Source organism: Meles meles, chromosome 5, assembly GCF_922984935.1.
Source record: "Meles meles chromosome 5, mMelMel3.1 paternal haplotype, whole genome shotgun sequence".
NCBI classification, from domain to species: Eukaryota; Metazoa; Chordata; class Mammalia; order Carnivora; family Mustelidae; genus Meles; species Meles meles.
This window is the reverse complement of record NC_060070.1, coordinates 78,912,576-78,926,767: the sequence shown is the minus strand read 5'-3', so window position 1 is coordinate 78,926,767 and position 14,192 is coordinate 78,912,576. Positions and strand designations below refer to the sequence as shown.

The following is a 14,192-nucleotide window of genomic DNA, read 5'->3' as shown; positions in this document are numbered from 1 at the left end:
AATGTGCACAATTGTTAGGGGGCTCACTAAGAAATTGGGTTTATTGAGACAAAAAAATTTTTTTTCTCAAAACTTCTTGCCTCACTGTTAACTGACCACGGAGCACTTTGCATTTGTTGGGCACCTGAGTTTGAAAATCTCAGATTTCTTTGTGAATTATTTCTGTATTATCAGATTTTTGCAATGGATGGAACATTAGACATAAATAAAGTGGCTCATAGAAGCTCACTGAGTGACTATTATGAGGTTAAAGCCCAGAGCAACCAATATCCAGCTCATCTTTGACTCAGGATGTTAGCTATCCCTTGTCCTGCTGTGATGCCCATCACCGTTAGCGTGGTCCTGGGCAGCAGTATGTGTTGTGAGAGAATTAGAAAACTTCATTTTGAATCTTTCTTCCTTGTTGTCTTAGGGTTTTGTTTTTATTTTTTCAGAATTTTCTCTTTAAAGAAACAGGCTACAAAAACACAGACGATAAATATTTAAATGTATATTTAATTAGTTAGCGTAAAAAATAGAGGAGAAATAAAGATTTCAAAAAGCAATGATTATTTCCCATTTCACTAAATAACAGTTCATGATTATCTTCAGTAAGCTTTCAATGATTAAATTATCACTTAACATGGGAAGGAAGATTTGGTCATTTGTTACAGATCTTGACCTTTATTCCTTTATTAGTCACCTATTGGTTGGACCTATTTTGTGTTTACACTAAGCTATGTGTAAATGTAGTAGCTGAGATACATAGATTCTCAGTCTTTTGTTTAATTATCATCAAATGTTGGGCGCCTTTATGGCTCAGTCTATTAAGGGTCTGCCTTTGGCCCAGGCCATAATCCCAGGATTCTAGGACAGAGTCCTACATCGGAGTTCCTGCTTCTCCTTCTGCTTCTGATGCTCCCCCTACTTGTGCTCTCTCACTCTCTCTGTTAAATAAATAAATAAAAATTTAAAAAAATTATCGTCAAATGTTGATTACACCTTATTTAATATTACACTTTTAGAGTTATAAAATAAGATTGCATCAGAATAACTTGCAAAGAATCAAATTTTCATGTTTTTTAGGTTTTGTTTCTAATTCATGCCTTACCTTTTATTGGTGAGATAATCATTCATTTATATCATAACAAAGATTATGATAAAGCCAATTTTTCATTTTGTTTTTTATGGAAGAGATATTATTTGATTTATGTTTGATTTTTATTATTAACTTATTTATTATTCAGAGAAAATTTTTTTTTTCAAAATTAAGTTGATTTTATTTTACTTATGATCTCTTTATTATTTTTTTTTCTGGACGAAAAATCCATGCCAGGTTCATGCTAGTGTAATCTTTGTCACATCCAGAATAAACAGACTCAATAATTAGTCAAATTATCATAATTTATTTTTTATTTTAATATTTATATATTGAATTTTTAACTAATGTATTTCTCAGTATTGCTCTAGGCCTATATTATATGACTACCATCCAGTAGTCACTTAATAAACATTGGTAAATGAAAAATTAAATGAAAGAATGAAATGATAGGTCCAAAAGATCACCAGAAGTATCTACATTGCTCTGATGTTTCCTCAACATATCAGAGAGTTGTAAAATAGTTCCTGATTTTTAAAAAGATGATTTCTTTTTAAAATAGTACCTTAGAATTTTAACAACTGATTTTCCTATCTTCTCTTTCTTCTTTATGTTCTCTTAGATCATGGCTCCTAAAACGATCCCTCCACAATGAAGATTCTACCTCACCACCCGGTGTACCCAACTGTGAATTAGGGGAACTTTTCTTGAAACCTTATTACTTCTCCCGTTGATCATTCAGTTACTCTGCCAGCTGCCTCCTCGCTAAGTGATCAGGGGGCAGATCATGCCCCTGACTATTTAGCATTTTCCATTTGAGTATCATGACAGGTGACAGTCTTCTCTCTCAAGAGTTATACCTTCGGGGCGCTTGGGTGGCTCAGTGGGTTAAAGCCTCTGCCTTCAGCTCAGGTCAAGATTCCAGAGTCCCGGGATTGAGGCCTGCATCAGGCTCTCTGCTCAGCGGGGAGCCTGCTTCTCCCTCTCTCTCTCTGCCTTCCTCTATGCCTACTTGTGATCTCTGTCAAATAAATAAATAAAATCTTTTTTTTTTTTTTTTTTTTAAGAGTTATACCTTCACTAACCCTACCCAGTATCTGTCTGGCTGTGTGCACGTTGAGTGGGCATGTTTTAAGGGCTTATACGCTCTGGACTCTTTTTTTTTCTGCTATGCCATAGCTCTCCATCCCTCCCCCTCCCCCAAATCCACCCATCCACTAATGCACAGTGATACATTCTAGATACTGTTCCCAGGTAAAAGATGTTATTTAAAGGGGTCATTCTACAGACAATGTCCACCCACAAAGGAATGACTTTAGTGGAGCTAATTCTCAACTCTGTAGCAGTAAAATATTATTTGTCCTCCATAATTCCATCTACTCCTTCTCTGATCTCAAGCTTTTAAGTAAAAATTAACAGTTTAAAACCAAATGCTTTCCAACAAGTCTGCCAACTTGTGTTCACCCAACATCAGTCTCTAATCTATTGAGGACAGATGAAGAGGTGAGAAGATTTGGTATCTGTTTGTGTATGGCATTTCAGTTTTCAAAATCACAAGGCTTTAAGGAGAGAGTTAACTCTGAGATCACAAATGAAAAGTATTGAGGCCACACCAAAAATTGCAGAAGAGTGAAAAAACATCAAATTCATACAAATTTTTATTATAAGTAATTGTTCTGTCTTTTATGACTGCCAACTGCCAAAGAAACTAACTTTTTAGCAAGAAAAATTTCATATATCTATAAATCTAAAGAAGAAAGTATAACGATCTCCATGTACTTAACACCCTTAATAATTGTCCAGTAATGGTCAGTCTTATTTTTCTTTGTGTTTCTATCTCCTCTACTTGCATCCCAAATGAAAATTTTATTGTGACAAATGCAAATGATTTCATTGTTCCCAAGATCTTATTTAATAATTTTTACATTTATATTTTTGACATAAAATACAATGATTTTAATAAAAATGCAAGATGATAAGAAAATTCAACTAAAGATTAAGATAATTCTGAAATTAATAACTATTATTTTGGACTGCAAAATTAGAGACATGATGGGCTTACATTAATATGTCAGCATACTTTACTTGGGAATATTTTAGTAGAAAATTATCAGAGAAGTTAGTATCCTTAAGTTCCTAAAACATGTATTTATATAAATTGTCAAGAATCAGAGAAGCCAAATGAAATCGTCTGAGTTACAAAACTGAAAAAATATTATGAGTATGCAAATATCTTGTTAAGAAATCTTTAAATATTCATTTAATATAAACTTTTCATCTATAGGACTCTGTTTATCCTGGCTTCTTTTAATGTGAAGTGTGAATCCATTGCGCAACTAGTATAAGTTTCACATAACCTTATTTTATTAAGATTTTATTTTTAAGTAATCTCTATACCCAATGTATAGATCTCGAACTCATGACCCTGAGATTGAGTTGCATGTTCTACCAACTGAGCCAGCCACGTGTCCCTTAGCATAACTGTAACAGCTAATGGACTGCTACACTGAGTTCAGTGCTGGTCTTTGACTAACAGACAGTAGATGAAAAATAGTATTGCGGTGATCATACTTACATTTTAAATATTTTCTAAGCAATCCTCCAGTTCCCCTCAAAGTAAATAATTACATTTATAATGTTTTTATTCTTTTTTAAAAAGAGATTTTACTTATTTATTTGAGAGTGAGGGAGACAGAGAGAGAATGACTGCAGGGAGGGAGAAGCAGGCTCTCTGCTAAGCAGGGAGCCCAATGGGGCACTCTGTCCCAGGACCCTGGGATCAAGACCTGAGCTGAAGGCAGATGCTTATCCTACTGAACCACCCAGGAGCCCCTAATGTTTTTATTCTTTAAAGTAAGTAAGGGGGCGACTGGGTGGCTCAGTAGGTTAAGTGTTCCACTCTTGATTTCAGTTCAGTGGTGATCTTGTGGTTGTGGGATCCAACTTCGCAGTGCTCTGGGAAGCCACTTGTCCCTCTCCCCGCTGGTCCCTCTCTCTTTTCTCCCTCCTGTCTGAGTCCCCCTCACCTTCGTCTTGAGTGCGTGTGTTCTCTCTGTCTCTGTCTCTCTCTGCCTCTCTCTCCCAAAAATAAAATTTAAAAAAATCTTAAAAAAAAAAATTGGAAGTGATCATTTTCTCTTTCAAAAGTAACAATCAATAATCCCTAAGTAATATTTAAATCCCTTCACAAAACAGCAAAATAGAAAAGAAAGCTGAAAGAAAGAGAGGTGAGTAATCTGACAAAGGCAGGAGAATGAGGGGCAGCAGGTGGTTAAGTAGTTAATGGTTTCTGATGACTTAGTCTTCATCCTGGTCACTTCTCCATAACCAGCCCACTGAACTCAGCAATACAGATTTCTATTTCAGTGATTATATTTTAATTATTTACCCATAAAACTATAGCTTCCTACTAATTTGTAAACTCCGTGTGATTACTGTTATTTACTCAATTTCATAACTCGAGCACCTAGCAAAATACTGGGAAAACTCAAAAACATGTAAGCAATTGATTGCATAAGAAATCCAATTATAAAAGTGTAAAAAATCTAATTGACCATTTTGAAATGAGTCATTAAATTTAGGGCTTTGTTTCATTTTTAAAATGATAAAAACTAAGTCAAACTCTTTTTCTCTTTGATCATTTATCAAATGATATGTAGAAAGTGCTTTAATATTAAATTTCAGAATTTTATTTTCACTACATTATAGTGTGACCTTGGCTGAAATTTGGAATTTTTTAGAATTTCACTATTTCAAACAAATTTACAACAATTTGCATGGATTTGTAAATTAAGGAATTCTGTTTAAAATCATGATATGAATCAACATTTCTTTAGGACCCAATTACAAATCAATTTTCTTTTATTAATTTTCTAAAAAAAGAAAATAAAAACAAGTCTCCAAAGCCATCTCTTGTTAATTCTAGTAGTGGGAATCATTTAGATTGTTCTTAGGTGAGAAAACTTTAATAACTTTTCCACAAACCAGAAAAGAAATAAATATTTACAGGTTCAGGAGCTAAACTTTGAACCTTCAATATGAAACCTTGATCCATTAAAATATACGCATCCTTTTTTTGACTAAGATACTAAACTCTAAAGTCAAATCATCCAACAGTCTAATGAATTGCTAAATTAAGCCTTAAATCATTGTTTTCTATTCTTATAAAATCTAATTTGCTATTTTTAGATGTAGATACTCCCGAAATAGAGAAAGGTTAACATTTAAGCTAAAAATTACTATATGCTTAAAAGGTCTTAAGCTAAGCCTCTTGTACTTCATAGCTCCAGGAAAGCATTTCAGAGGCATTGCTTCATCTGAGTATGACAATTACTCTATTGAGATGAAATTAATCATGAAGCAGCCTTTGGCCATCCTGTCTGACCAAGGGGACTGAAGCCTGAAAGGAGGGCCTATTTGCTGCCAGATATGCAAATTGAAAAAGGTGCACAATGCAGAAACATGAATAATTTATCAAAATAATCTGTTATTGCTAGAGGTTAAAAATCTAAATAAACTGGCAGCATCATTTACAATAGGTAGCATAATTTAGCTTCTCTTATTCCCCCAGGAAATTTTTGTTTCATCAAGCAATGTATTTTGTTTTAGAATCAAAGTAGTTTTTAACTTAATATCTTAGCATTACAGAGTTTAATTCAGAAAGAAAATGATTATTCAATGTCTGCTAAAATATTCTCTTGATTTTTTCTTAATCTTTTTAAGAAAACATACTATCATTTCGATCAAAAATCATTCTAAGCATTGCTTAATTTGAAAAAAAGAGAACTTTGATGTTTTCATTAAATGTAAGTCAACATCTATTTATAGTTTTTACACATAGAATCAGCTTTTCCTTTTATTATTTGGAGAGAATAAAGCGTAGGAAAAAAATATTGAAATCCAGTAAGAATATTCACTGTTAGAGTAATGTGCATTCCCCACTCATGGCATCACTTGGTTGTCTGGATTAAATGTGGTAAGAAGGGAATTTCAAATTTAGAGCTGAAGACCTAGGTATTAATTTATTTAAATGACTAAAAGAAGGAAACTTTTTAAGAAATAAACAAATGTTATAAATGAGACACAGATCATTTGTCCTTCTATCCTAAAATAAATGTGTCTATATACATATGTGTGTGTATATACATGGGCATGTTAAGGAGAGGGCTGACTCAATCAGGATAAGAAAAAGATTCCTGCCATACAGCTAGTAAAACAATGACATGCAATATTATCATGGGAAGAGTTGAGGTTGCATTCTTGGAGATACCTCTAAGACACCTGTCTTAGAGGAGTCCTAGATAGATCTGCCTAAAGCAGAGAGAACCCCAGCTGTTCACTCCAGGTCCCTTTCTACCTTCTACAGCACCTTTCTAAAATTAGTGACTATGAAAACTAATACACTACTATGAGCACAAATACACTAATAAGAGTATTTGAAAATGTTACCTATATTATGTTTTGATAGCAAGTATTTTTATTATTTATTTCTTTTTATTACTGAGGCTTACATTGGTAGTCCTCCCTTACCATGAAATAATTATTCCTTTGTTAATGTTTTAAAAATAAGCATTCTGATCATCAACCTGGACCTATTCTCTTAGGAGAAGCATACACTTCCTAGTACATTTAAAACTCTAGTAGCTAGGGTTCCTGGGTGGCTCAGTTGGTGAAGCATCTATCTTTGGCTCAGGTCGTGATCTCAGGGTCCTGGGATCCAGCCCCACAATAGGTTCCCTGCTCATTGGAGAGCCTCCTTCTCCCTTTTCTCCTGCTTGTGCTCTCTTTCCTTCTCTCTCTCTCTGTCAAATAAATAGAAATCTTTTTTTTTAAATTTTTTTTAAGATTTTATTTATTTATTTGACAGAGAGAGATCATAAGTAGATAGAGAGGCAGACAGAGAGAGAGAGAGGGAAGCAGGCTCCCCGCTGAGCAGAGAGCCCGATGCGGGACTCAATCCCAGGACCCTGAGATCATGACCTAAGCCGAAGGCAGCGGCTTAACCCACTGAGCCACCCAGGCACCCAATAAACAGAAATCTTCAAAAAAAAAAAAAAAAGACTCAAGTAGCTATGTGATGTTTTCATTGAAATAAATGTTACAGAGTTTAGAAAATTTTTGCTTTCTCATGATAAACGATTTATTTCTTTAGCAAAGATTGCTTTTGCTTCTTTACACAAAACAAAACAAAACAAAACAAAATTTAAAGTCAGGATTTTTTTTTTTTTTTTTGAGAATAAGGAATTTATTGAGAATATAAGCTTGGGCGCCTGGGTGGCTCAGTGGGTTAAGCCTCTGCCTTTGGCTCAGGTCATGATCTCAGGGTCTTGGGATGGAGCCCCACATTGGGCTCTCTGCTCGGCGGGAGAGACTGCTTTCCTCCTCTTTCTGCCTGCTTCTCTGCCTACTTGTGATCTCTCTCTCTGTCAGATAAATAAATAAAATCTTAAAAAAAAAGAGAGAGAAAGAGACTATAAGCGACTTTATTACACACACAGACACACACACAATGAAAACAGAATTTCTGATGGTTCAGCAACACTTTCCAGTTAAAATTTCAGTCTTAAAAATTAAGCGAGGTACTATTGGTAGGTCCTCTAACTCACAACTTACACATAGAAGGGGAATGGTTCCCTCATTAAATGATATCATAGAACAGGATGATCTCAGTTCTGCCCTTAAAAAATACCAGTAGCTATTGTTCTAACATTACTAAACAGTGTCTATGAATATTATCATACTGTTTTTCACTTTTCTAGAAAATAAGAAATGCACACTCTTTTTATCTAATTACCCAATTTGGAAATGTTATGTAAACAAACAAAATTGTAAGTGTAAAGGTAACCCTACAAAAAAAAAAATAATAAGAATTGTGAAGGAAAAAACTGAGAGTAAAGACTGTTTTATTCTTATTTGTATCGTCAGTCTCTAACAGAGTTCTTGGCACTGAGAAGGCATTCAGTAAATGTTTTTGCATGAATAAATGAATAATGATTAGGAGACAAGGTGTTTGAAAAATCATTGTTATATACCTGAAAATTGTAAACCAAATGGGTAGCAATTATCTTCATAAAATTGCCCAGACTCATTGAGTCTTTTTTTTTCTCTACAGTACTACAGATGTCAAAATCTGAAGATGTTATAATCAGCTTCAAAGAAAATCTAAGTTTCTTATAAAAATAGCAAGGTTCATAAAATGCAGATTTATTACACAGATAAGTTAGAATGATTTCCAAAAAGAAGGAATCCTTAACAGAGTGTCCTAAATAAAGCAATCTGAGGGAGAATTCAGAAGTGTATTTTTAAGCAAACACGCTCTGCTAAATTTGTTCTCAGGTTGAACAGAGTGTAGGGAATGAACAACACCCAATTTGATATTAAATGAGAAAATATTTCTGCAAATAATTACTGAAGTCTATCACTCATTTTTTCTTTAATGTTTATTGCATACGTGCTTACTGTGAACAAGGCACCACGACATTTAAATATTAGAATTAATTCCGTTCCTTAGGGGCACTACATGAAAAATGTTAAACAAAGGGTATAGTAATCTGAGGTTTAGTATTGGCAATTTTTAGGAGGCAGGGTATAGATAACTCTTGAAGGAGAAATAGAGTATAGAGCCACAAAAGGGGTGAGGAAAAAAGGGTGCAAGGTGGGATAATTGCTCAATCTGGCTGGGGCAGAAGAATCTGGTTGGTGTATGTGAGAAGTGAACATAAAAATTTTAAAAATGTTTCAGTGTAAATTATGGTCAAAATAATTCACCTTGAAATCTCAGTAAATAGATGTGCTCTCTCTTTCTTTCTTTCTTTTTTTTTTTTTTAATTTTTATTTACTTTGACAGAGATCACAAGTAGGCAGAGAGGCAGGCAGAGAGAGAGGAGGAGGAAACAGGCTCCCTGCTGAGCAGAGAGCCCGATGCCCGGCTAGATCCCAGAACCCTGAAATCATGACCTGAGATGAAGGCAGAGGCTTTAACCCACTGAGCCACCCAGGTGCCCCTGGTTTTTTTGTTTTTTTTTTGTTTTGTTTTTTAATTAATTTATTTATTTTAAAGAGAGAGAGAGCAGGAGAGAGAGCACAAGCAGAGAGAGGCAGAGGGCAGAGGGAGAAGCACATAACCTGTTGAGCAGGGAACTCAACAGAGGGCTGCTCCCAGAACCCTGGGATCATGATCTAAGCCAAGGGCAGACGCTTAACTGACTGAGCCACGCAGGCACTCCGCAAGTTGTTTTTCCATTGAGAAAGATATTAGTAATAAGGTATAAGAAGAAGCCAAATAATGTTGGTTTCAACAAGGTCAAAGAAAGAGGATATTTTAAAAAGGAGGAAATAAACTTCAGAATTAACAAAAGAGAGGGAATTTCTTTTGTTACATAGATAGTCCCTGGCAACATTTGTGAAACTGAATTAAGATGCAGACAAAAGAAAGCCTACTTTTTTTGGTGTCAGTCTCAGCCCATCAATAACTGATGTGACTAGACTGGTCCTTGTGGTTCGTATTATGATGGCAAGACACCCTTAGAAATAACCATCAGGGAACTTTGAAAAAAAAAAAGAAAAACAAAACAACATTTTGTTACAAAGAAGTTTTGGAAATTACATGGCATATTAGAGGCCACACAATGAGGTTGCAGGGGAGAGATAGAGAATGAGGGAGAGAGAGAGAATGTGAGAGCGAGCAGGCAGGTCTGGTGTTCTTGCTTTTATTGGTGTCATCCTAGATCAACCTTAAGGAAATTATGCTAAGTTAAATAAGTCAGGCAGAAAAAGACAAACACTACATGTTTTTCATTTATATGTGGACTCAAAAAAAAACCAAAATGAAAAATAAAACAAAATTCATAGATACTGAGAATGGAAAGGTGGTTGCTAGATGGGAGGGGGATTAGGAATTGGGAGCCACAGGTGAAGGGGGTCAAGGGGTACAAGCTTCAAACTACAAAATAATTTATGGGGATGTAATGTACAGCATGGTGACTATCGTCAAAAATATTGCATTACGTACTTGAGGGTTGTGAAGAGAGTGAATCCTAAAAGTTCTCATCACAAGAAAAGAACTTTTTTTTTGGTAATTTTGTATGGTGATGGCTGGTAACGAGACTTACTGTCATGTTCATCTTACGCTGTATGCAAATATCAAATTATCATGTTGTGCACCTTAAGCTATATGTTATATATAATGTTTTATATCAGTTATACCTCAGTAAAAAGTCTATTAATCATAGGGTTTTGCATGCATGTTCTTTTCTTAAAAATAGTCCACAAGTGTTCCCTTTTGTCTACATCCTAGTCAAGACTTGTTAACTCTTGTCCTTTTGATAATAGCTGTTCTAACAATTGTGAGGTGAAATCTCGTTGTTGTTTTGATTTGGCATTTCCCTGATGATTGCTGATGTTGAACTTCTTTTCATTTGTCTGTTTTTAAGTCTGAACTCCTCCAAAACGCTAACTTTTTACTCCCTCCGCCACACATTTTATGCTTCTGCTTCCACATCATACTTATTTTTATTTAGTGTTTTTTTTTAAAGATTTTGTTTATTTATTTGACAGAGAGAAATCACAAGCAGGCAGAGAGGCAAGCAGAGAGAGAGGAAGGGAAGCAGGCTCCCTGCTGAGCAGAGAGCCCGATGCGGGGCTCGATTCCAGGACCCTGAGATCATGACCCGAGCCGAAGGCAGAGGCTTAACCCACTGAGCTACCCAGGCGCTCCTATTTAGTGTTTTTATAAACTAAATATTCTACAGTTATTTGTACTATTTTTGTCTTCATGCTATCTTTGCAAGTAATTAATCTATTACCTTTACTATATAGTTACTTTTACCAGTAAGATTTACACTTTCGTATGTTTTCCTGTTATTAATTAGTGCCCGTTCTTTCCAGCTTAAAGAACTCTCCTGAACATTTCCTATAAGGCCAGATTAGTGACATTGAATTCCTTTTGCATTTGCTGATCTGGAAAACCCTTTATCTCTTCTTCAGTTTTGAGTGATAATCTTGCTCAGTAGAGTATTCCTTGTTAGATTTTTTTTTCCCCTTTCAGCATATATTTTCTTGACATATATTGTGCCATTTTTCTGGTCTGCAAACTTTCTGTTGAAAAATTTGCCGATAGAGTGTTATGGGAATTCTCTTGTACATAAAAAGTTGTTTTTTGTCTTGCTACTTTTAAGATTCTCTCTTTAACTTTTGACATTTTCGTTATAATGATTCTTGGTGTGGATCTCTTTGGGTTCATCTTACTTAGAACTCTCTGGGTTTCCTGGATCTGGATGTTTGTTTCCTTCCCAATGTGAATCCTCTTCATATACAGTCAAAATATTTTTCAAAGTGCTGCTTTTGTATGAAATGTGTCTGCATGCAAAGTCTTTAAGAGTATGATCTCAGTTCGTGTTGGTGAGGATGCAGAGAAAGGGGAATCCTCTTACACTGTTAGTGGGAATGCAAGCTGGTGCAGCCACTCCGGAAAACAGTATGGAGGTTCCTCAAAAAGTTGAAAATAGAGCTATCCTATGACACAGCAATTGCACTACTGGGTATTTACCCTAAAGATACAAATGTAGTGACCCGAAGGGGCACGTGCACTCAAATGTTTATAGCAGCAATGTCCACAGTTGCCAAACTATTGAAAGAACCTAGATGTCCATCAACAGATGAATGGATAAAGAAAATATGGTATATATATATATATAATGGAATACTAGGCAGCCATCAAAAGAAATGAAATCTTGCCATTTGCAACGATGTGGAAGGGACTAGAGGGTATTATGCTGAGTGAAATAAGTCAGAGAAAGACCTTTATTATATGATCTCCCTGACATGAGGAATTTGAGAGGTGGCAGGGAAGGAAAAAATGAAACAAGATGGGATTGGGAGGGAGAGCAACATAAGAAACTCTTAATCTCACAAAACAAACTGCCATGAGGGTATGGAGAGGGTGGTTGGGTTGTGGACATTGAGGAGGGTATGTGATATTGTGAGTACTTTGAAATGTGTAAGCCTCATGATTCAGAGACTTTTACCCTATAGACCTGGGGTAAATAATACATTATATGTTAATAAAAATAATTAATTAAAAAAAAAGAGTATGATCCCAGTTCTCAACAGCCTTTTGGTCTCCTGGATCCAAGTCCTATTGATTTTCTCTCTGATGCAGATACCAAGGGTTGAGGTGCCTTATGTGAGCACAAACCCCTCACTTTCCAGGGAGAAGCTCCAGATTTGTGAGACTCCTCCGATTGTGGTGGGATTTTTGGTGAGAACATATCTCTGCTCCTTCTACCCATATCAATATGGCCTTTTTATAGTCTGTTGTGAAGGGGCTGTTAGGCTAGTTTTCAGGTATTTTTCAGAAAGAATTGTTCCATATGTAACTGTAGATTCAGCATGTGTGTGGTGGAAGTGGGCTCAAGATCTTCCTATGTGCCATGTGGATCACCCCATTAATATCTTTTAAGGGTGAAGAAACCGAAGAAAAGAGCCATTGAATTATTTGCCAGTATCACACAACTACAAATTGGTTGAGATGGGATTTGAATGTAGACCATGTCTCTAAGACTAATATTTTGAACCCTGATACGATATGATGTTGCCACTTCCTGCCTGATCTCTGTTGGTAAGATCTATGTGAAAAATTTCTTATTACAAGTATTTCTTATATTGCTATAATTTTCAAGTTTTAAAAGAATTTTGAATTAAATAATTTCCAAGGAGACAGTCTTACTTTTACCTTCCTTAAGATTCGTTTTAACAAAAATTTCATATTTTACCATGCTTCTCCCCATGTTCTTTTATCTGTTAAAATAGCACATATTTTTCTTTGATAGTTTTATTGTTTTAGTTTATCATTCAGAGAGAGAGAGAATGTATTGTGTATATCCACATAGAGGGAGTGGCATGAAGGAAAAATAATGATGCATACAGAAACTCTATCCTCATGGCATGTGTAGATTAGGGAGAGAGATAGAAATATATGTGACTAAAGCAAGCATAGAAGGGATAGATACCTCAAGAAAAGTCCTGGTGAAGTGCTATGCAGGCTCAAAGGAGGAAGAGGAGACTTGCACTTTGGGGAACAAGAAGTTTCCAGGAAATGATAGAATTTGACATTATATGGGAAAGGGTGGTTGGATGTGAAGATAAAGAGAAAAGTAGATGAAGACAAATAAAGGCCAATTCTGTTTTATGTCAGGAGTTACTAAAACATGCTGTACTCATATGAGTTTAAGCAGAAAGAAACTTTGTTCTTTCAATAACTACTACTGCAAATTCATTCTCTAGACTTACTTTTTGTCATCTCTTGGATAAAATCAGGAAAAGGCCATACAGCTTTCTTGGTCATGTTCAGATAATAAAACAAAGGTCTCTTTTTCTAGTCATTTAAAACATACAAATTTAGTATAATATCAAAGCTCCCAACTTTGATCCCAGTTAAAAATTGTACCATAGGGGTGCCTGGGTAGCTCAGTTGGTCAAGTGACAGCTTTCAACTCAGGTCATGATCCTGGAGTCTGGGGATCGAGCTGCATTGGTGGGGGGACTCCCTGCTCAGCAGGGAGTCTGTTTCTCCTGACCCTCCTCCTTCTCATGCTCACTCTCTCTCTCTCTCTCTCTCAAATAAATAAATAAAATCTAAAAAAAATAATTCAAAGATTTTCTTTTTTTGTATTTATCTATTTGACAGACAGAGATCACAAGTAGGCAGAGAGGCAGGCAGAGAGGGGGAGGGGGGAGCAGGCTTCCTGCTTAGCAGAGAGCCCAATGCGGGGTTGATCCCAGAACCCTAAGATCATGACCTGAGCTGAAAGCAGAAGCTTTAACCTACTGAGCCACCCAGGTACCCCTAAAAAAAAAATTTAAAAAATATTGTACCATAGCTCAGCTTGAGCTTGCCCTGAGCTTGGAAGTCTGAAAGTGGGAAGGGTGATGTGGGATTCCTGTCCCTTTTCCTCACTCTGCCCTTCACTGTGCCTTCCTCCCTTCCAGGGTAGGAGCACAGAGGAGGAAATAGGGATAAAGGACACAATCTTACTTGACTGGCTCAAGTGTAACTTGAGTTTGGTGCAACTTGTCCTTGTCAGATGCCTCAAACTGATAGACTCTACCTATCCTG

General features: G+C 35.8%; 1 protein-coding gene across 1 annotated transcript in view; it reads right to left on the bottom strand.

Moving 5' to 3' along the window:
- Nucleotides 1-14,192, bottom strand: part of TRDN (triadin) — a 384,176-nt gene that overhangs the window by 161,770 nt on the left and 208,214 nt on the right. The window lies entirely within an intron of this gene.